The sequence below is a fragment of the Nicotiana tabacum genome, chromosome 3 (assembly GCF_000715075.1).
Source record: "Nicotiana tabacum cultivar K326 chromosome 3, ASM71507v2, whole genome shotgun sequence".
NCBI lineage: Eukaryota > Viridiplantae > Streptophyta > Magnoliopsida > Solanales > Solanaceae > Nicotiana > Nicotiana tabacum.
Window position 1 is genome coordinate 22,851,773 of NC_134082.1, and position 22,903 is coordinate 22,874,675.

Here is a 22,903-nt window from a genome sequence, read left to right on the forward strand (position 1 = left end):
TTCTAATGCAAAATATATCATTTGTAGATCTTTAGTTATAAAATATTTGATGTGCATATGTTCATGGAACATACTGCTATCCTTAAGATAATATATATAGCTATTATAAGTTGTACATTAAAGTTATAAAATATTTGCTTAAATATTTAGAATTATTATAGTAATAATCTGAGAAAATCTGCATGGCTGTTATAGAGGGGTAATTTTACAAAGAGCATACTGTCATAAAAATAGTTGTTGATGTTATAGGCAGAATGCTGTTATAGATAGGTAAAATATAATATAAAAAATCAGTTCTGAGAAAAACTAGGCTTTTATAGTGAATGGCTATTATATAAGGATGTTGTTATAGAAAGGTCTGACTGTATTGGGAGGTGGGAGTCTGATTTTCCACGGAGTCGTCAACTGTATCTCATTTTCATTTGAACATAAATTTTTTAAACTTTTTTATATAAAATTTACATATCTAAAAATTACATAAAAGAATACTATAAATTACAACAACTTACTTAATATAATTTCAGGGAATTAATTAATATTTAAAATATTAATAAAAAATATGATTCATAAAAATCTTAATAATAGTGTCACATAAATATATTTTGCTTCTCTTTCTGTTTTATGAAAGAGGGCTTACATAAGGAACGCATAACAGTTTACAGAATAAGAGCGCCCATGGCCTAATGGATAAGGCGCTTGACTTCTAATCAAGCGATTGTGGATTCGAGTCCCACTGGGCGTGTATTGTTCTTTTTATGTTTTATAAATTTTTAGCAAGTACATGGGAGTTATAATTATAATATTAGAAATTGCGAAAGGAAGACTCATATATTTGTTTTAAAAAGCTTATTTAGCTTATGATTCTGTAGGTATTGGTAATAAAAATTAAAAAGGACGAGAATGAAATTTTAATATAGGTTAATGTCTTAGATTTAAAGGAGTTATATTAGAATACAAAAGGACACAATTTGTGAACAACACCTAATTAGGTGTGCGGGGCATTAAAAAGTGCTAATCACTTTGACTATCATAGATTTGTTTTAAAAGCTTATTTAGCTTATGATTTAGTAGGTTATGGTAATAAAAATTACAAAAGGAAGACAATCAAATTTTAATATAGGTTGATGTCTTAAATTTAAAAGAGTTCGAATAAAAAAGGACACAATTTGTGAGTGCCGGGCATTAAAAAGTACTAATGACTTTGCATTTCAAAAAAAAAGAATATTTATGGGAGAAAAGATCTTGGAACCTCACATTAGAAAAAGTAGCAGCTGAAGTATTATCTTATGCCTAACACTTGTTGAAAATTGTCTTTAATATATTTTACAAGGTTTAAATGCAAAGGAGTTAGAATAAGAAAGGAGACATGTGTGGCTCAACAGATCTCGTGGTCTAAGGCGGAGCCATATTAAGAAGCTCTTAAATTTATTTTATAAAATATTTACACTAACAATAAAACAACAAAATAGGAAGAAGAGCACACAAAATAAATCGGTGGATTATCGGATGTTGAGGTCCACAAATTTTGATTTGGCTATCATCACAAACAAGAAAAAGAAATAAACGTACATAACGTAATAGCTTAAATTCTGAGCATTGACGGTGTCAAAAATATTTACTTCTTCTGATCAATTTATGCGATAATTATAGTTCATTCTATTAAGTAGCACCTATTGGCGCATATCTATATTACGCCCTGCAATATTATGTCGATATTACGTCCCACGGTATTATATTGCGATGATGTTACGCCTTGTAGTACTACATGACAATGATGTTATGTTTCGCAGTATTAAATTACGACGATGTTGCACCCTGTACTATGGTACGTTGAATTTGTCGTAAGGCAATTGACATCAATCCAAGGAAAAGATTATTTGGAGATTATAAGGATTATACTATTCAAACAAGTGATGAGTAAATTCGTGAAGGTGAGAGGGGAAGCAAGTCAAAGAAAATGAATTTTCGTCCAAGTTTGGCATGTTGGGAGTGCAATTCGGGCCGAGCGTTAATACAGAGGTGTAAGTATTATAATATAGCTTCAAGTTATGGATGTGAATTATACGTATGTGGAAGGGAAGTCATGAGAGAGATAGAAGGCGTGATGCAAGATTATAAGATAATTAAAGTAAAGGTGAACACCGTACGAGATACTCAAATGCAGAAGGTTGTGAATAGTCCATACTGCAGATAAAAGGCTAAAAGCGCGGGGATTTAGTATCCAAGAATGATAGCAGCGCCAGTGGCATACCTTCCAGCCTATGGGATCTGAGTACCGAAAGGTCTAATTAGAGAGTGAAAGAAGAGTTAGAGACGATGTGATGTCTCACTTGTTGTTCCACAAAAGCATAAAGAAATCAGTCGCAAGCTAAAGTATGATAGAACGACAAGGTTTTAGAAAGACCAGTAAGGACAAGAAAAGGGCAAGGGATAAGGTGACGAAAATGGACAAGTCCTTGGGATTAAGCCCGTGAAAACAAAGGAGCTGATGGTTCCTCTAAGTTATAGAAAGCTCAATATAGCCTGAATGAACTCAAAGGAAAATTTTAATTTGTGTCTCATACAACTGACATTAGTTGTATGAGGCAACTTTTTTGTCTCATAGTTTTGTGGACCAAGATTTCTGTGGACCCAGAAGTGTAAGATTGGGGTCCACAAATTTGTGAGACAAAAAAGAGTCTCATACAACTAGTGTAAGTTGTATGAGACACAAAATAAAACTTCTCGAACTCAAAGAAGTCTAAGACTAGTAGCATTTAGAAAAGATGGGATGCTGCCCTAGTAGTAGAAAGACGGTGTGATTGTAATAGATAAAGGATGATGTTTGGGCCTTCGAGTGAGTAATGACTTGAAGAGGATTTCATGAATTGTAAGTGTTGACATGTGATTTTTGTCCCTCCCCAAATCTTTCACATTTTTAGCACGTAAATATTTAATTTAGCCTTAATGTAGCTATTTCAGCTTATTTTGACTCTTTTTACTTTATTTTCGTCAAAAAAATAAAAATTACAAAAAAAAAGATATATAAATTTTAGTTTATTTATTTCTCATAAATTTTGAAAAAATACAAAAATAGTACTTTATTTTTATTTTTATATAAATTTAAAAATACAAAAAAAAAATATATTTTTGTTTTAATTGTCAGTTTGTTTTAATAATTATTCTGCTTACGTAGGATTAATTAAATAAGGTCGTGTTTTTATTCTCGGTTGCGAGGAAAGAATAATATTTGGGTTCAAACGACTCATTTTAGGCCTAATTTTCGGACCTAGCCCAAAATATTGTCAGCCAAGACGCACATGACAACACATAACTCACACATGCTAGCACATGAACACAACACATAACTCACACATGCTAGCACATGAACACAACACACAACTCACACATGCTAGCGCATGAACACAACACACAACTTACACATGCTAGCACATGCACACAACACACAACCCACACATGGTCTTCAATATTCTCCATTAAAACCCAAACAAAAACACACACGGGCAGAACACCTTAGACACCAGCCCCCTCTCCTCTCTTCATCTTCTTCAAACCACCCAACCACTACCCATTTTTCTGGCAAAAGAACACCCCCCCTCCCAAAAACGCGGGCAGGGTATACCTTCGATATACACTCGATATACCGCGGATATACACGGGTAGAACACCCCCTCCCCAACGTATCTCCTTCTTTCTTTCTTCTCAAACCAGAAAACAACGAACTTTTCACCATCAAAACCAGCCTTGAAGCTCCAGTATTTCAGCCATCAAAATCAGTTCAAAACACATCAAAACAAGCTTGAAAATAGCTCCGTTTCTTCAGTCAAAACGACCTCTAAAATAGCAGCAAAAACCTGTTGCAAACAACCATAAAATCCACCCCTAACACCACCAAAAATGAGCCAAAAGATCTGCTGAAATCGACTAAAAGAAATCGGAACAGATGCGTTTGGATTTTCGTCGCCGGTCAAAGTCGCTAGTCCGGGTTTCCGTTTGAGTCTCCTTCTAGTCCGTATGGTTTTTCTTGGCTTTATTTCGTTTTGGAGTAACGATTGTTGAGCTGTATCCATTTCATGAAGAAGGTTGTCTTCTCAGTCTATTAATAGAATATTCATATCAAAGGTTCATTTCCTCTAATTTCTTGTTTGCATTAGATGAATGTTTCAGTTTTGATTTAGATCTGTTTAAATGTTTTTCTATTGTTTCTTTTGTTTCTGTTTTGATTTATGTGTGTTTGATTAGAATTATTTTCTCAAGTCACTAAATGAAAGCTAGATTTGTTTGAATTGGTAGATGTTATTAATCAAGTTTCGTTGATTAGGTGCAATTAATAAATCATTGTGATTATGGGTACGGTTCCCGTGACGTAGTTGTGATGCTTAATTTCTAAATTTCGGGGGTGCATCTCATGTAACCCGATTATAATGGCTCTAGATAATCTTAGTGAATAAATTAGGATTTTTTTTGATAGAGACAAAACAAAAAATAAAAATCATAGTTGTTTTTAGGCTTGCCCTTTTAAAAATAAAATGAGTCGAGCCTCGCCCAATAAAATGCACAAACTGCGGGGCCCTCATAAATGTATATACTAAAAATACTCAGAATTTGGGATGGGCTATTCAGCGAATTTCGCAACCTTTCTCAAAGATAATAACGCGTTAGACTCTTTAGGCGCGATTTTAATTAAATTACATTCTTAAATTCGGGTGCGCATTTATGTGACCCAAATCCAAATCTCAATGGAGTCAGAATGTATTAACAACCACGGGTGCATTGATTGCAACGTGGTTCGAGATGCATTTTCACGACGTTGCAATTCTATTAAAAAATAATAATAAAAGCGGTTTAAACTTAATAAAAGCACACAAGTTATAACATGTATTAAAATCAAATATTTAGCCATTATAACAATTTAAGCGACCGTGCTAGAACCACGGGATCCGTGGGTGCCTAACACCTTCCCTCGGGTCAACAGAATTCCTTACTTAGAATTTCTGGTTCGCAGACTTCATTTGGAAAGTCAAAAATTTCCTCGATTTGGGATTCAAGATAAACCGGTGACTTGGGACACCAAAAGCCAAACATTTCCCAAGTGGCGACTCTGAATTAAATAAATAATCCCATTTCGAATATTGTCACTTAAATTGAAAAAATTCCCTCGCGCATTTATCCTTCGGGGCGGGCGCGCAAAAAGGAGGTGTGACAGCTCTGGCGACTCTGCTGGGGATTTCGAACCCAGAACCTTTGGTTCAGGGTTCAAGAATTCGAGCTTAGAATAATTGTTATATTTGGCTTTATCACCTGATTTTTACATGTTTGAGCCTAATGTGCTAAATGGTGTTTTTACCGCTTTGATATTATTTGACTGTATATATAAACTGTGCCGAACCCTTCTCTCTTCACCTCCGGGGATGTGCTTATTGGTTGAGACTCCCTATTCTGTTAGTATCATACCCTGAAATAAAAAAGAGGCTCGGACAAGTTACGAAGCCGGATGGCCTTTTGGTTCCCGGTAAGTTGCCCCCTCCTCGACTCGAGTTGTCCGCTCGGGTACACAATCTAGAACACCGACTCAGGATTTGAACATAAAATAACATGACCTCATGCCGGATCCCTAGTAGGAACGCTTATCTGCATCATGTTGCATTTGACATAGGGGACTCAACACAGGGGTTGGGTCCGTCTAGGACAGGCAACCTGAAATGAAAAGACCATCCTGCTGCATCCCGTTTGTTTTGCGCATTTATTTGCTTCAGTTCTGCATGCCGACCGGTTTCTAAAAAAAAAAGAAATAGCTGCGTAGGGAGATAATTACTTATTTTTGGAAAATAAAACCAATGTCCAAGTAGTGTCAAAACCTCGCCGGAATTTTCAAAAAAATGAAAACAAAATTTGTCTTTTAGTTTGATTTATTAAAAAAAAAAAGAAAAAATGAAAACAAAATTTGTCTTTTAGTTTGATTTATGAAAAAAAAACATATATAAAAAAATTCCTTTTAATCACTTTCAAAATCCAAAAAATATATATATTTATTTAAAAGTAAAAAAAATGGAAAAATTCAAAATTCAAAAAAAAATGTTGTTTCTTTTGTAGTATCTCTTTTATAAATTCAGACTAACAGTCCAAATACTTCCTTAAAAGATTTTTCGAAATTTCAAAAAAAGGTAAAAAAAAAAAGTTCAAAGAAAAAATATTTCTTTAGTCTTCATCTCTTTTCAAAAAAAAAAAAAAATATAAAAATCCAGAAAAAATATTTTCTCCTTTTCTTTAAGAGATTGTATTCAGAAGGGGTTTAGTTTATTTCCTCTACGCCTGATCGGACCGAACTACGCGGGTCTGATTCTCACCGGATGTGAGATACGTAGGCAAACCTCATCGGTTCCGACCCCAATTTTCAAAAAATCCAAAAAAATATTTTTCATTAGTTCCTTCTTTAGAAATCTTTCCTTAGAAAATTAAAAAAAAAAAGGGGTAGTTTCCTTCTTTCTGAAGTATTTCATACGGAAAAAAAGATAAAAAAATAATAATAATAAAATCTAAAAAAAATCAAAATCCAAAATACGGGTTTCCTTTATTTTAAAGTATTTTTCCAAAAAAAATCAAAAAAAATCAGAAAAAAAAAAAAGAATCAATATATATATATTCGTTCTTTTAAAGACTTTCCTTCTTTAAAAGTTTTTCTGTCGTTCTTTTAAAGACTTTCCTTCTTTAAAAGTTTTTCTTTCATAAATGTCATAGATTTAAAAATAAAAAGTCTAAAAATATTTTCATTTTTTCTTTAGAAATACTTTTGTAAATTTTTTTAAAAAAAACTCGAAAATTCAAAATATTTTCTTAAAAGTGCCTCTTTCGAAAATTCAGAGGCGCCAGCCAAAATCCAAAGAAAATATTTTCTTTTTTATTTAGAAAAAGAGAGAACAAATGAAAATTCAAACAAAAATATTTTCTTTTTTTTCTTCTAAAATTCTCGAAGTTCCAATCAAAAGAAAAGGAATTTTTAGAAGTCTATCTTTCAAAAATAAAAATAGAGTCAAATTCAAAAATCCAAAAAAATAAATATCCTTTTCTTCTTTTAAAGCATTTTTTTAGAAAAATCCAAAAGAAACAAAAATCCAAAAAAAAACCTTTATTCTTTTAAAGCATTTTTAAAAAAAAAAATTATTCCAAAAAAGTTAGTTTATTTACTCTATTCACGATCGACCGAACTACGTCGGTTTGATTCTCACAGGGTATGAGATACGTAGGCAACCCTCATCGGGTCCAACCTCCCCTTTTTCAGAAATAGCCAAAATGTCAGAATTTTAATTTATGAGTCAGGTGATGCCGTTTTGTCAAGAATAGCCGAATGTTCCCGAAAGGGACGCCGGAAGGCTGACTTTGCATAAACAGCCATTTTTTTAAAATTTTGACCAAATTGCCCAATGGCCTTAGGATCCTCGTCCTCGAGGCTCTGCGAGGCCATGTTCCCAATGCCGGGTCACCATTCTGAAAAAAAGAGTCATAAATAAATCAAGTGATGCTGTTTTTGTCAAAAACAGCCAAATGTTCCCGAAAGGGACGGCGTAAGGCTGATTTTGCATAAACAGCCACTTTCAAATCATCTTTTAAAGTTTTGATCGATTGACCCTCACAGCCTTAAAATCTTCATCCCCGAAGTGCTGAAAGGCCTTGTTCGAAAATCGGATCTTTCTTTCTAAAATATAGTCAAATCATTTTTGAGTCAAATCATTTTTGCTTAAATCACCTTAATAAATGTGCAGGATGAGCACAATGCAAAATGAACACTTGTTTCTTTATTTTTGCACTTGTTAATCCCGAACTACGCAAGGTCTGATTCATGCGGGGTCATGATATGTAGGCAATCTCCATCGGATTCGATCATAGCTATAAAATAAATTGAATAAAAAATAAACTGAAAGAAAAGGAGAAAGAAAATTGAGTGAAAAGAAAAAAAAATAGTGAAAAAAGGGAAAAAAGAGTGACAAAATAAATAAATAAATAAAAAGTGCAAAAAAAAAGAGCGACGAAAACAAGATCAAGAGTGGTTAAAGAGAGGTAGGAATAAAAGAAAAGAGGTACATAGTGAAGAGGGTTAGTTTAAGGCCGGGATGAAACATGCAACCCGTTCAAACACATGGTAAAAGCGTTTAACTGTTTAGGTGCATTGCATCCCATCGTGCGATTTCCTATATGTTAAATGCCTCAAAACTTACAAAGTTGTGTGTGTGAGTAAATTAGCCAGGTTCTGTTCAGGTGATTGATTTTGTTGGTATGCGGTGATGAACATGCAGCCTTGCACGCGGCCACAACATTATACACAAAACTGAGCTCCACCTCCCAGAAATGTCCATCCTTACCAAGCTCCATATAGTCCCCAATCAAATGTTCCTCAATACAATCCTCACCCAAGAGAGTCTTTCAAAAGGAATCAGTTCACCCCTATTGGTGAATCATACTAAAGCTTGTTCCAAAAGCTAGTCAGGCGAAGTCTACTGCAGCCAGTGGCCCCAAATTGGCAAACACCGAGTCCCCCCTCCCCGCATCGAGCTGATACTAGATGTGAATACCACTCCGGAGCAGAGGGACACGGTACAAAGGACTGTTGGTCATTGGACCCTCAAAATAGCAGTTGAAGACTTGATTGAAGCTGAAAGAATCGTTCTCCGGGACGAAAAGGTTCCTAATATGATGAACATTCCCATGCCTACACTCACAAACGGGCCAATAGACAGAATGATCTGTGAAGCTGAGGAATTTGATCCGGCACTGAAGGCTATTGCAGCCATTGCCGAGACAGAAGAAAAGCAAAAGAAAAAAACGATTGCCAAGCCTGAAAGTTCCCCATCAGACGGGAGTCTCGATAACCAGTCTTGCTATCCTATTTGCATCTGGATTGTCTTAGGGTGTGATCCAGATGTTTTACTTTATTGTCTTACTTTCCGATGTAAACCCTTCTATCTTCAAAGATTAAAAAAAAAATCAAAAATCAATTTCCCGGAATGTCTCTTTTCTTAAATCTTGTCAATTTTCTCATTCTTTTTTAGTTCTGTTAAATGCAGATTTCAATAATATGACATGCTTGCGGACTTCATGCCCGGATCTTAAAACTCTGTCAGACCTCGACATAATGAATCAAGAATTGGGTCGCAATGAAGATACGTTTAAGAAAATAAAATAAAGAGTTGGAAAAGCTGAAAGAAAATTGGGTCCAGATTGGAAAGGTACATACATTGCAACAAGAGTACTGCCAAGAGAGTGCGTTGTACTTGGGACACATCGAAGGAAATGCCCTTGAAATAACTGTCAATGCAAATACAGTCAAAAGGTACTATGTTGGATCCTACATATAGTTCTAATATTTTCCGGTTGAGATGACGAAGGCTTTCATTCTCGCTACCCAAACACTATCAACCCTTTCAAACCCATTTGAGCTGGTTACTCTTCTTTGATTACCCTCTTTGGAACCTGAAAGTATTATTGAAAATAAAATGAAAGAAAAAGAGAATTTGAAATGAAAAAAAAGACAAATAATAAAAAAGGGGAAGAAGAAGAAAGAATTAGAAAAAATAAGAAAATATATATACAAAAAAAAAGAAAAGAAAAAAGAGACAATGAAAATGAGAAAAAAAGGGAAAGGAAGTGAAAAACAAAGCAAATCAGAAAAACAAAAGAAAATAAAAAAAAACTAAACAAAAATTATTGCCTGAACTACGTTTGACTTGATTCCGAAAGGATACGTAGGCAACCTCTCCTTGGGGTTCAGTCACACCAAAACAAAAATCCAAGAAGTCTCCCAAAAGTGAAACTGGGGCAGAAGTTATAATGGTTCGGCAATGATCCAGCCCAAAAGATTCCAAAGTTGTAGTTCAATCCAAATTCTTTTCACCCCAAACCTTGTTCAAGTCCTTCTGATCAATCGGCAAAGCGGTTCAAAATGGGAGGATGGAGTTATTTGGACCTGATACAACAAAATGAGAAGAATAAAATTAGAGAGTCTTATTGGTGAAAACCCACACGGGCACCGTAAGGAGACGGTAAGCAGAGAAAATCAAAATGAGAAGTTTTGTTAGTGAACGCCCATACGGGCACTATAAGGAGATGGCAAGAAATAAAATGAAAAATGCCAGCTCGTGAAAACCCACAAAGGGCGCCCATGATCAAAAATAAGATCCTCACAGCCATCGGCATCAACAGAGTCCTGGCAAGGTTCCTCGGTATTCAAGGCAAAGTTGCGATGAATTTTTGAGAGTCAGACAGTTTACACAGATCAGGCATCCAGTCCAAAAGGCATGTCATGTTCATTGAAGTCCGCATGTACTCCAGATAAGTCCTTCTCTCCTTTGCCCGAAAGGGATACTTCTAGTTTTAAACTCATTCTCCATTCAATTATTTGTTTCTCTTTGAATCACTTTTGGTCTAACACTGTTCCAAAACCAAGACAAAGAAAGGATGGAAAGACTGATTTACAGGGCTTTTGTTTGATACACGCTATTATGCAAAAGGCACCCAGCCTCAGCAGGGGCATCAAGACGACCTCAACTGGCCATGGCAACCTATTAAGGCAATTGAAGTTGAAAGGGTTAAGTTTCACATGGTTAATCGCCTCAGCGAAGTTGAAGAAACCAAGGTACCCCCAAATGCTCTAAAATTGAAGTTGGAAGAAAGAAGACAGAAAAGAAAGGCACAAAGGAAAAATAAAGTTGGAAAGGTTAAGTCCCACGCGATTAGCCACTGCAGTTTAGGTTTGAGGATCAAAAAATCCCTGATGCACCCAAAAAAAAAAGAAAAAAAAAGAGAAACCGACAAATCCCCACAGGGTCTCCCTTTGTACAAATCCCCATAGGGTCTCCCTTTGTAAAAATCCCCACAGAGTCTCCCCTTGTACAATCCCCCAAAGAGTCTGCCCCAGCAAATCCCCAACGAGTCTGCCTTGTACAAATCCCCACAGAGTCTCCCCAATAAAAATCCCCACTGAGTTGGCCTCGTAAAGAATCCCCAAGCAGAATGGGATGAAAGAACCAAAGCCTTACACGGGCAAATCATCACAAAATCCGGAAATGCGAGTCTGATCAGTTTAAAAGGGGTCGCCTGTGAATCCAATCAATGGCAGAGTTTCTCAACAGGAATTAGGCCGAGACAAAGCAATTGGAACGATCAAGGCTACCGAACCAACCACCGTTTTCAAACTGACAATTTTTCTTTGTTTAGAAAAATTGAGACAGGTGCGATCCAAAGCAACCGTGCAAGAAGCAGGTATAGCCCGAAAAAAGTGAAATGCGCGAGCATTGAACCAGCTTTGCAGTGGGAGAACAACCAAAAGTAAGTTTCCCCAGAATTCTTTCATGCATTTTGATAAATAAAAAGAAGTAAAAAAAGAGATAAGAAAGAAAAATGAAAATCCCCAAAAGAAAAACAAATCATGGTAGCATAGGACCTCATTCCTCAACTATCCCGGTATAAACCACGGATCTCCTTGGCATAATCCAAGGAGCCTTTTCTATCAAAATCCCGGCATAACCCGATGATTTCCCCGGCATGACCCGATGAATCTTCCCGGCATAACCCGTGGACCTTTTCCGGCATAACCCGATGAATCTTCCCGGCATAACCCGTGGACCTTTTCCGGCATAACCCGATGAATCTCCCCGGCATAACCCGAGGACTCTTACCTTTTCCGGCATAACCCGATGAATCTTCCCGGCATAACCCGTAGACCTTTTCCGGCATAACTCGATGAATCTTCCCGGCATAACCCGATGAACCTTCCCGGCATAACCCGTGGACCTTTTCCGGCATAACCCGTAGACCTTTTCCGGCATAACCCGATGAATTTTCCCGACATAACCCCGACAGTTTCCAGCATAACCTGGAAATCCTCCCAATTTAGGGCTCCAATACCTAAGTTGAGCAAGTTTTTCTGTTAGCCAGCATTAGGGCTCCAATCCCTGAACTAAGCATTTTTTCCATTTAGCCAGCATTAGGGCTCCAATCCCTGAACTGAGCATTTTTTCTGTTAGCCAGCATTAGGGCTCCAATCCCTGAACTGAATATTTTTCTATTAGCCAGCATTAGGGCTCCAATCCCTGAACTGAGCACTTTTCCATTTAGCCAGCATTAGGGCTCCAATCCCTGAACTGAGCGTTTTTCTGTTAGCCAGCATTAGGGTTCCAATCCCTGAACTGAGCATTTTTTCTGTTAGCCAGCATTAGGGCTCCAATCCCTGAACTGAACATTTTTCTATTAGCCAGCATTAGGGCTCCAATCCCTGAACTGAGCGTTTTTCTGTTAACCAGCATTAGGGCTCCAATCCCTGAACTGAGCACTTTTTCCATTTAGCCAGCATTAGGGCTCCAATCCCTGAACTGAGCGTTTTTTCCTTTTAGCCAGCATTAAGGCTCCAATCCCTGAGTTGAGCAATTTTCCATTTAGCCAGCATTAGGGCTCCAATCCCTGAACTGAGCACTTTTCCATTTAGCTAGCATTAGGGCTCCACTCTCTGAACTGAGCACTTTTTTATTGCATTAGGGCTCCAATCCCTGAACTGAGCGCTTTTTCCATTTAGCCAGCATTAGGGCTCCAATCCCTGAACTGAGCGCTTTTTCCTTTTAGCCAGTATTAGGGCTCCAATCCCTGAACTGAGTGTTTTTTCCTTTTAGCCAGCATTAGGGCTCCAATCCCTGAGTTGAGCAATTTTCCATTTAGCCAGCATTAGGGCTCCAATCCTTGAACTGAGCGTTTTGTTTTTCCTTTTAGCCAGCATTAGGGCTCCAATCCTTGAGTTGCGCATTTTTACCTTTTGCGACATTAAGGCTCCATTCCCTGAGTTGCGTTTTAGACTAGAGTTTTCCAATCCCCTCATCAATTTTGTAAATTTTCATGACAATTAACTCACGAAATTTTCCTAGTGAAACTGGGGCAGAAAATTTCGTTCGTTTGTTTTGTTGTCTTAGCAGGTCTGACCCTGAGGTGCATGGATCGAGATGACCTACGGAGTGAGTCTCAATCCAGAATAAAGAAAGGAAGAAAAGAACAAAAAGAAGATAAGCCCAAATACTGGAGCAAACAAAGTGCGGATCGCTCAAAATCTGATCGAAGCGCCGCCAATCCCGCTTCACTCAATGCCGCAGAAATAAACAAGCTCCTACAACTTGAGAGCATCAAGATTCAGATCGAAGTCTACAAGCAGAATCAGCTAAGACTCAAGATCAAGTTGCAAAAGAATTATAGATAGGAATCTTGTAACTCGTAGCTGATAGGCTTAGTTAGTCTTTTTTATTTTGATTTTTATGTAATAAATAGGACATCAGACCGGAACTTCGACGGAACCTCGCGCGGCTCTCAACCTCGGCACTCCATCGCCCCATTCACTTCTGAACTACACATGGCCTGATTCCTTTATAGCCAAGGATATGTAGGCAGCTCAGATACCAGAGCTCGGTCACATTCTCTTTTCTTCTTTCTTTTGGTCTCCTTAAATAAGGGTCGGGTCAAAAACCTGTCTAGTCATTCTTTGTCTGAAAACTCTTCGCATTTTCAGTCAAAGAGGGGCAGCTGTTGACATGTGATTTTTGTCCCTCCCCAAATCTTTCACATTTTTAGCACGCAACTATTTAATTTAGCCTTAATGTAGCTATTTCAGCTTATTTTAACTCTTTTTACTTTATTTTCGTCATAAAAATAAAAATTACAAAAAAAAGATATATAAATTTTAGTTTATTTATTTCTCATAAATTTTGAAAAAATACAAAAATAGTACTTTATTTTTATTTTTATATAAATTTAAAAATACAAAAAATATATATATATTTTTGTTTTAATTGTCAGTTTGTTTTAATAATTATTCTGCTTACGTAGGATTAATTAAATAAGGTCGTGTTTTTATTCTCGGTTGCGAGGAAAGAATAATATTTGGGTTCAAACGACTCATTTTAGGCCTAATTTTCGGACCTAGCCCAAAATATTTTCAGCCGAGACGCACATGACAACACATAACTCACACATGCTAGCACATGAACACAACACATAACTCACACATGCTAGCACATGAACACAACACACAACTCACACATGCTAGCACATGAACACAACACACAACTCACACATGCTAGCACATGCACACAACACACAACCCACACATGGTCTTCAATATTCTCCATTAAAACCCAAACAAAAACACACACGGGCAGAACACCTTAGACACCAGCCCCCTCTCCTCTCTTCATCTTCTTCAAACCACCCAACCACTACCCATTTTTCTGGCAAAAGAACACCCCCCCTACCAAAAACGCGGACAGGGTATACTTTCGATATACACTCGATATACCGCGGATATACACGGGCAGAACACCCCCTCCCCAACGTATCTCCTTCTTTCTTTCTTCTCAAACCAGAAAACAATGAACTTTTCACCATCAAAACCAGCCTTGAAGCTCTAGTATTTCAGTCATCAAAATCAGTTCAAAACACATCAAAACAAGCTTGAGAATAGCTCCGTTTCTTCAGTCAAAACGACCTCTAAAATAGCAGCAAAAACCTGTTGCAAACAGCCATAAAATCCACCCCTAACACCACCAAAAATGAGCCAAAAGATCTGCTGAAATCGGCTAAAAAAATCGGAACAGATGCGTTTGGATTTTCGTTGCCGGTCAAAGTCGCTAGTCCGGGTTTCCGTTTGAGTCTCCTTCAAGTCCGTATGGTTTTTCTTGGCTTTATTTCGTTTTGGAGTAACGATTGTTGAGCTGTATCCATTTCATGAAGAAGGTTGTCTTCTCAGTCTATTGATAGAATATTCATATCAAAGGTTCATTTCCTCTAATTTCTTGTTTGCATTAGATGAATGTTTCAGTTTTGATTTAGATCTGTTTAAATGTTTTACTATTGTTTCTTTTGTTTCTGTTTTGATTTATGTGTGTTTGATTAGAATTATTTTCTCAAGTCACTAAATGAAAGCTAGATTTGTTTGAATTGGTAGATGTTATTAATCAAGTTTCGTTGATTAGGTGCAATTAATAAATCATTGTGATTACGGGTACGGTTCCCGTGACGTAGTTGTGATTCTTAATTTCCAAATTTCGGGGGTGCATCTCATATAACCCGATTATAATGGCTCTAGATAATCTTAGTGAATAAATTAGGATTTTTTTGATAGAGACAAAACAAAAAATAAAAATCATAGTTGCTTTTAGGCTTGCCCTTTTAAAAATAAAATGAGTCGAGCCTCGCCCAATAAAATGCAAAAACTGCGGGGCCCTCATAAATGTATATACTAAAAATACTCAGAATTTGGGATGGGCTGTTCAGCGAATTTCGCAGCCTTCCTCAAAGATAATAACGCGTTAGACTCTTTAGGCGCGATTTTAATTAAATTACATTCTTAAATTCGGGTGCGCATTTATGTGACCCAAATCCAAATCTCAATGGAGTCAGAATGTATTAACAACCACGGGTGCATTGATTGCGATGTGGTTCGAGATGCATTTTCACGAAGTTGCAATTCTATTAAAAAATAATAATAAAAGCGGTTTAAACTTAATAAAAGCACACAAGTTATAACATGTATTAAAATCAAATATTTAGCCATTATAACAATTTAAGCGACCGTGCTAGAACCACGGGATCCGTGGGTGCCTAACACCTTCCCTCGGGTCAACAGAATTCCTTACTTAGAATTTCTGGTTCGCAGACTTCATTTGGAAAGTCGAAAATTTCCTCGATTTGGGATTCAAGATAAACCAGTGACTTGGGACACCAAAAGCCAAACCTTTCCCAAGTGGTGACTCTGAATTAAATAAATAATCTCATTTCGAATATTGTCACTTAAATTGGAAAAACTCCCTCGCGCATTTATCCTTCGGGGTGGGCGCGCAAAAAGGAGGTGTGACAGTAAGGGACTAAAATACCCATATAAGGTGAGTCACATTGTGATATTATAATGTACGATTATGGAAGTATTATATCACCCCTAGGTGTATCAATCTAATTACTCCAGACGTTCCATATGAGAAGCGAGCCCTAGCGGCGGTGTTACATAAGAGATCAAGTTATTAGTGGTAGATGATGGATCAACATTAAGGTGAATCAACAGTAAATGAATAAAAGTTCAATAGTATGAGATGAGATTAGACCATCAATCTTAAGGATAAGCAACGAGATAACCTGGAGTTGGTTGCAGACCTCAGTAACGATAAATTGAAGTAAGAGTTATGGCATAATATGACCTATGTAGATGCAGTAAAGTTATACGAAGGATAACCAGGTCTATGAAATAAGATATAGCAATATTCGTAAGTTCTACAAAGTATCAAGCGAAGAACTTTAGTACACCTATAGATGCCCAGGGAGGCATCCTATTGAGCCTTGTATATATTTACAAAGTAAGGCCTAGAGATTGTCTAAAAGCTAGAGGAAAAAGGAGAGGAGAGTCGCATAGGCATACTTACAAGATCAACATCGTAGAGGATGCATGGTAGAAGGTAGCAACAATAACGAGATTGGAAGGAATTCGATCGCAAGTCATGGCATGGGAGAGAGGCCTAAAGGAAGCAATGCCATGGCCTTTGGATTTATTCACAGAAAAACTGCCTAAATGGTAAGGAGAGTATTAAGGTATTCACAAGAGCTATAAGTTATGAAAATGAAAAGAACATCAGTCAACATTCGAGGACGAATGTTCCAAAGGTGGGAATGATGTTACGCCCCGTAATATTATGTCAATATTACGTCCCGCAGTATTATATTGTGATGATGTTACGCCTTGCAGTACTACATTACGAAGATGCTACACTTTGCAGTATTAAATTACGACGATGTTGCACCCTGTAGTATGGTACGTTGAATTTGTCGTAAGGTAATTGACATAAGTTCAAGGAAAAGATTATTTGGAGATTATAAGAATTATACTATTTCAAACAAGTGATGAGTAAATTCGAGAAAGTGAGAGGGGAAGCAAGTCAAAGAAAATAAATTTCCGTCCAAGTTTGGCATGTTGAGGATGCAATTCGGGACGAGCATTAACACCCGATATTTATGGACTAGTACCATACAAGGTACCATATGACCATGATAGTAAGATATATAAAGTGTATTAAAAATAAGTAATATTTTAAGTAATTTGAGAGAATTCTTAATTATATGGATAATCGGGTAATTATTAATTTTAGTGGGAGATTAGCAATTAATTAAGATGTTGGTATCTAGTTGGTTGGGAAGGGCTAAGAACTAACGTGGCAGCTACCTAATTAACTTAGGTGACTCTTCAAACTAATTGATAATGTGTCATTCCTAAGGTCTTAGTCATCACTTTAGTGGGTTTATAAGACTACTTCATTAAGAGATGGATTCTCTTAATGAATCCAAGGTATATAAATTTCAGCAAGGTAACTCCTCTATGGAGAACATTTCATACAAAATTATACTACGTAATAGCGACGAGATTTTGCGATTCTGAGGAAGTACGGTGTAATCTTTTCCAAGAATATCATACGGAATTTTTCCTACTCTGATCCGTCGTTACGTGTTGTCACAAAGACATGGGTTAGAGGAATTGTTAAGAGAATCGACTCAGGTATGTTAAGGCTATCCCTTCTTTCTTTTTGGCATGATCCAAATAATACAAATGAGACGAGCAATATACACAACTTTCATAAATGATTCTATTCATAGAAATACTAGGGGTGTCTATATTTTTGATTCCCCATGTGGATTATTATTATATTTTTTGTTCATGGATCTCAAAAAAATACGTATTTGATAAAGTTTATCCGAAAGGCATATGGGTTTTTATGGCATTCCAAGAAAATCTTATTAACATATTTCTTATTTATACATGTACATTGACCCATGACCAGATGGCGTTATATACGCGTATATATGTATATTATATTTATATGGGATATGGGAAAAGGTTATGGCGTTATATATGCACCACCACCTGATCAGCTGATATATGTTGATGATTTTGCCCATAGTGGCCGAGATGATATGATGGGATGCCCTCAGAGGCCTGATGATGTTATAAAACACGTACCTATGCACGACATGACATTCATACGCATATGCATGACACTATAATTATTCATGATTTACGGAATTATCAAGACTTACAGGTTGAGTCATTTACTCTATATCCCTTCCATGTCTGTTATGTACTTATTTATGTGTCTTACATACTCGGTACATTATTTGTACTGACGTCCCTTTTACCTGGGGACACTGTATTTCATGCCCGCAGGTCTCGATAGACAGGTCGAGAGTCCTCCAAGTAGGCAATCAGCTCAGTGGAAGATGTTGGTGCACTCCATTTGCTCCGTAGTTGCTTATTTGGTCATTATGATTTAGATGTGTATTATTTGGTATGGCGGGGCTATGTCCCAACCTTATGACAATTATGTATCCGCAGAGGCTTGTAGACAGATGTCATGTACGTAAAATATTGTATGGCCTAGTCGGTCTATGTTCAATATACGAGCGGTTATTTTGGCTTTATAGGCCCGTACGTCATATGTATAAGTTTGGATTACATGTTGGATCGTCCAATGTCGAGTATTTCTCCATGTTTTATTGTACTTATCTCATGATAGCCTCTCTGGCTCATTTACCTATGATAGTATAATACGAAAGATACGTTACATAGGTACTCGGTTGAGTAAGGTACCTGGTGTCCGTTGTAGTCCATCGGTTTGGGTCGTGATAAAAGTGGTATCAGAGCAGTTCTGTCCTAGGGAGTCTACAAGCCGTGTCTAGTGGAGTCTTGTTTGCATACAATTTTAGAGAATATTGTAAAAAAAAATTTATTATTTTATCGATATATATAACTTAATTCCCATATAAAAAGGATAAAATTGAAGAGTGAAGCGAATAACTAATTAATCGGTGAAGAAAATTATCATAATTTTATAAACTTATTGGTATAAAATAACCTCAATTAATTAAGAAAAAATATACTATAATACTTTTCTTTATAGTAATTATTTATATAAATTATATAATATAGATAATAATAATAATAATTTAAAATAAATTTGGGGCCTTCAAATTTTTGGGGCGTAAGGCAATGGTCCCATTGCCTGGGCCTTTAGAGTCGCCAATGTAAAATTTATGGGAGAAGGGATCTTGAAACATCATACTAAAACAGTAATAACATAAGCATTATCTCATATCAATATTTATTGAAAATTGTCTTTAATATGCTTCACATGGTTTTAACGTGAAGGAGTTAGAATTAAAATAAGAAAGGAAAAGTAGTTAACATCAAAGCTTCGACAAAAACAAAGTGCAATAGGTTGATTTTGTGTACATGGTCAATTAGATGGCCTGAGCTCTGAAGGCGCACGTTAAGTAGGGAAAGCTAAGGTACGCACAAAGACGATGGCCCGATGGAAATCACCGATAATTTCGCCGCCTACAATACCGGAGACGGAAGAAGAAGGTAGAATGGTAACACCGGAATCAAGTGTATCACAAATGATAGGTCAGATGCAACCGATCCACTGGATGATTGGGATTAGGGGTATTCAAAACCGAACCGAAACTGAAAACTGAACCGAAACCGAAGCTTAATGGCTTATTGGTATCGGATTAATAGTTTAAGGGACGGGAACCGAATTGAATTTTTTTTATTAACGACTTATCAGTTTGGGGGCGGATTATTCAATTTTCTTAATGGATAATCCGTTAACCCGTTAAGAGTATATATATATATATATATATATATATATATATATATATATATATATATATATATATATATATATATATATTAAATATCAAAAATCCTTCCACTTCCAGTACTCTATCTCTAACGCCTAATTCCTAAATAATCAGAAACCCTAATGCCTAAATTTCAACTAGCAGCCACCAGTAGTACTCTATCTTGTCGACTTCTAGGCTTCTAGCACTCTATCTTGTCGACTCGTCGTCTCCGTCTCGCCGACTCGCCTCTCCATCTCGTCGTCTTGCCTCTCCATCTCGCCATAGCCGGAGCAACAATCAGCAGATGGTAAGTTTCTTTTCTTGTTGATGTCTTTAAAATCAAAGAGCATGTCAATTCTCATTAGAATTCTTAGTGCCCTAGTATGAAGATTTAGCTCATATTTTTGCTTTTTAAAATTGTAAATATGGCTCCAACACAGCCTTTGTGTTGATTATTAATATATTGTTACCTTTCTAAGAGAAATGAACAAGAAACAAAGAGAAGGACCACACATTTATTGTAATTTTGCTTCGTTTGTGCTATGAATAAATTAATAAAAGCTTAGATACCATTATATTTAATGAGCTAAACTACTGAAATTGTTCCTTTGCATCTAAACTCAGGCAATCACATAGTTATCTCAATGAAATTTGATATCCTTGTATGATCCATGTTATAGCTAGTAAGAGTTACAGTGGCATATCCATTAGGACTACTTTTTCCTTAATTACATCATATTATAATTACAAATGACTAATTTGTTAAACGACTCATACATGGCTTGTATAAATATATGTTAAGCAACTTGTTATTCTCATTCCTTTTCTTTTCTTGTTGCAGTGATTCATACATGGCTGAAGATATATAAAGTGATAAGGTGATGATGGGTGAAAGTGAGGCTTCTAATTCAAATGTAATAAGTCAAGCTCAAACAACGGAGTCAAATATAACCAAAAAAAAGGAAAAAAAGGTATGTTGTGTAGGATCATTTTATAGAAATTATTACTTCTGAAGGGAGTACAAAAGCAAAATGTGACTATTGCTTTATTGAGTATGTATTTAAGACCAAAGACGGTACGTCGAAACTTCTTTCTCATATGCTTAAGTGTCCTAAATGCCCTGCTATTATTGATAAAAAATAATCAAATTTAGGCTTTCAATCTGTTCCGGGGATAGTTAGGGTGACGTAGCTGTTGTTACTTGGAAATTTGATTAAGAAGAATGTAGGAAGGCATTATGTCGTATGGTAATAATTAATGAGCTTCCTTTTAGCTTTGTTGAGAAAGAAGGTTTTAGAGACTTTATGAAAGTGGCGCAACCTTATTTTCGGATCCCTTCCCATAGTACTGTAACTAGGGATTGTTTTGATCTTTTTAATGAAGAAAAGCAAAAGTTGAAGAGGTCTTTTATAAAATAAAAACAAAGAGCACCCACTGATACCTGGACTTCTATACAAAGAATAAATTACATATGTAACACTGCCCATTGGATTGATAGTGAATGGAATATGCATAAGAGAATAATTAATTTTTGTTCTATTGTTAGTCACAAAGGCGAAGATATGGTAAATGGTATCAATATTACGTGAGTGGGGGATAAATAAGATCTTCACTGTCACAGTTGATAATGCAAGCTCAAATGATGTGACAGTAAAAGAATTGTCTAATCAATTAACAAAAATGGGAACTAATTTGATGAATGGTACTCACCTTCATGTGAGATGTGTGGCTCACATCATGAATCTTGTGGTCCAGGATGGTTTAAAAGAATCTTCATGTCTATTGAACATGTTAGGCATGCAATGAGATATGTTAGGCAGTCTCCTGCGAGGTTGAAGAGGTTTCAAGAATTTTGATGATGAACAACTCAATTGTAAAAAAACTTTATGCTTAGATGTTCCAACTAGGTGGAATTCCACCTACTTGATGTTGCGCAGGGCTGTTGAATTTGAAAGTGCATTTCACATTATTCTTCTAGTAAACTTGGCTTGAGACATTATCTTGAGCATTCTTATATTGATGTTGGAATTTCTACAGGTGAACTTTTGAGTAGTAATTGGGAGAATATAAAAAAAATTACAAAGTTTCTTGAAATCTCCTATCTTCTTACTTTGAAGATATCTGGATCGCATTATGTTACATCGAATATTCATTTTCTTGAAATTTGCACAGTTGCTGTTTATTTGAAGCAATTGATAGAAAATGAAGATACAGTTTTAAGTGAAATGGCAAAGAATATGAAAGAAAAGTTTGATAAGTATTGGGGTGATCCAGGGAAAATGAACAAGATAATTTTTATCTCATGTATTTTGGTATGACGACCCGGCCAGTCGTCTCATGAGTTACCGCTCTGTTTTCCTCATTTCTGCTTCTTTATGCTTAGTGTATAGTATCACGTTGGTCAGATCGAGTTCGGAAAGGATTTGGTAAGGTTTGGGACACTTAGTCTCTTTAGAGTGAGTTTAAGTTGGAAAAATCAATCAGATGTTGACTTGTGTGTTTGAGGGCTCGGATGTGAGTTCCGATGGTTCGGCTAGCTTCGAGAGGTATTTGGGACTTAGGAGTGCGATCAGAATGAGTTTTGGAGGTTCAGAGTAGATTTAGTCTTGAATTGGTCAAAGTTAATTTGTGCTTCGCAAACGCGAGGCTTTGACCGCATTCACGAAGAAGGAATTTAGGCCTGGGCAGAAGGTTTAAAAGGTCATCTTGTCCGCGAATGTGGGGTTTATTTCTTCCATTTTTGGTCGTTTTTGGAGCTTTTTTGAAGGGGATTGAAGAGGGATTCAAGGGAAATCACTTGGAGGTAAGACTCTTGGACATCGTTATGCTATATTGAGGTAACACACACGCTTGATGACGAGCATGGGGTCGTGCACTGTTGGGGATTGTGACTTAGTCCGTCCCGAATGACTATTTTACCACGTAATTGATTGAAATTAATTTGCTATCATCATGATTTAGGCTGAATGCCATATTTGGGCCTTGTGCCAACTATTTGAATTCTTCGGGAATTTTTACTGGTATTTCCTCATTGTTTTAACTTTTTACTTGAACTCAGTCATGTTATATTTTACTGTTGTCGTACTCAGTCATGTTCACTCTGTTTTAACACTTACATGATCTTTTAAATGATATTTTGGGCTAAGAAACATGTTTTACTACTGCTCGAGTGACTTGTGAGGATTTTTGACTGAGTAAGGCCGAGGGCCTATGT

The 22,903-nt window shown here is 36.4% G+C and overlaps 1 non-coding gene across 1 annotated transcript; it reads left to right on the forward strand.

Annotated features, from left to right (window-relative positions):
• Positions 1-669: 669 nt before the first annotated feature.
• TRNAR-UCU (transfer RNA arginine (anticodon UCU)) lies at positions 670-742 on the forward strand. Its single transcript has one exon. It is a non-coding gene; the product is annotated as a tRNA-Arg (tRNA).
• Positions 743-22,903: the final 22,161 nt, after the last annotated feature.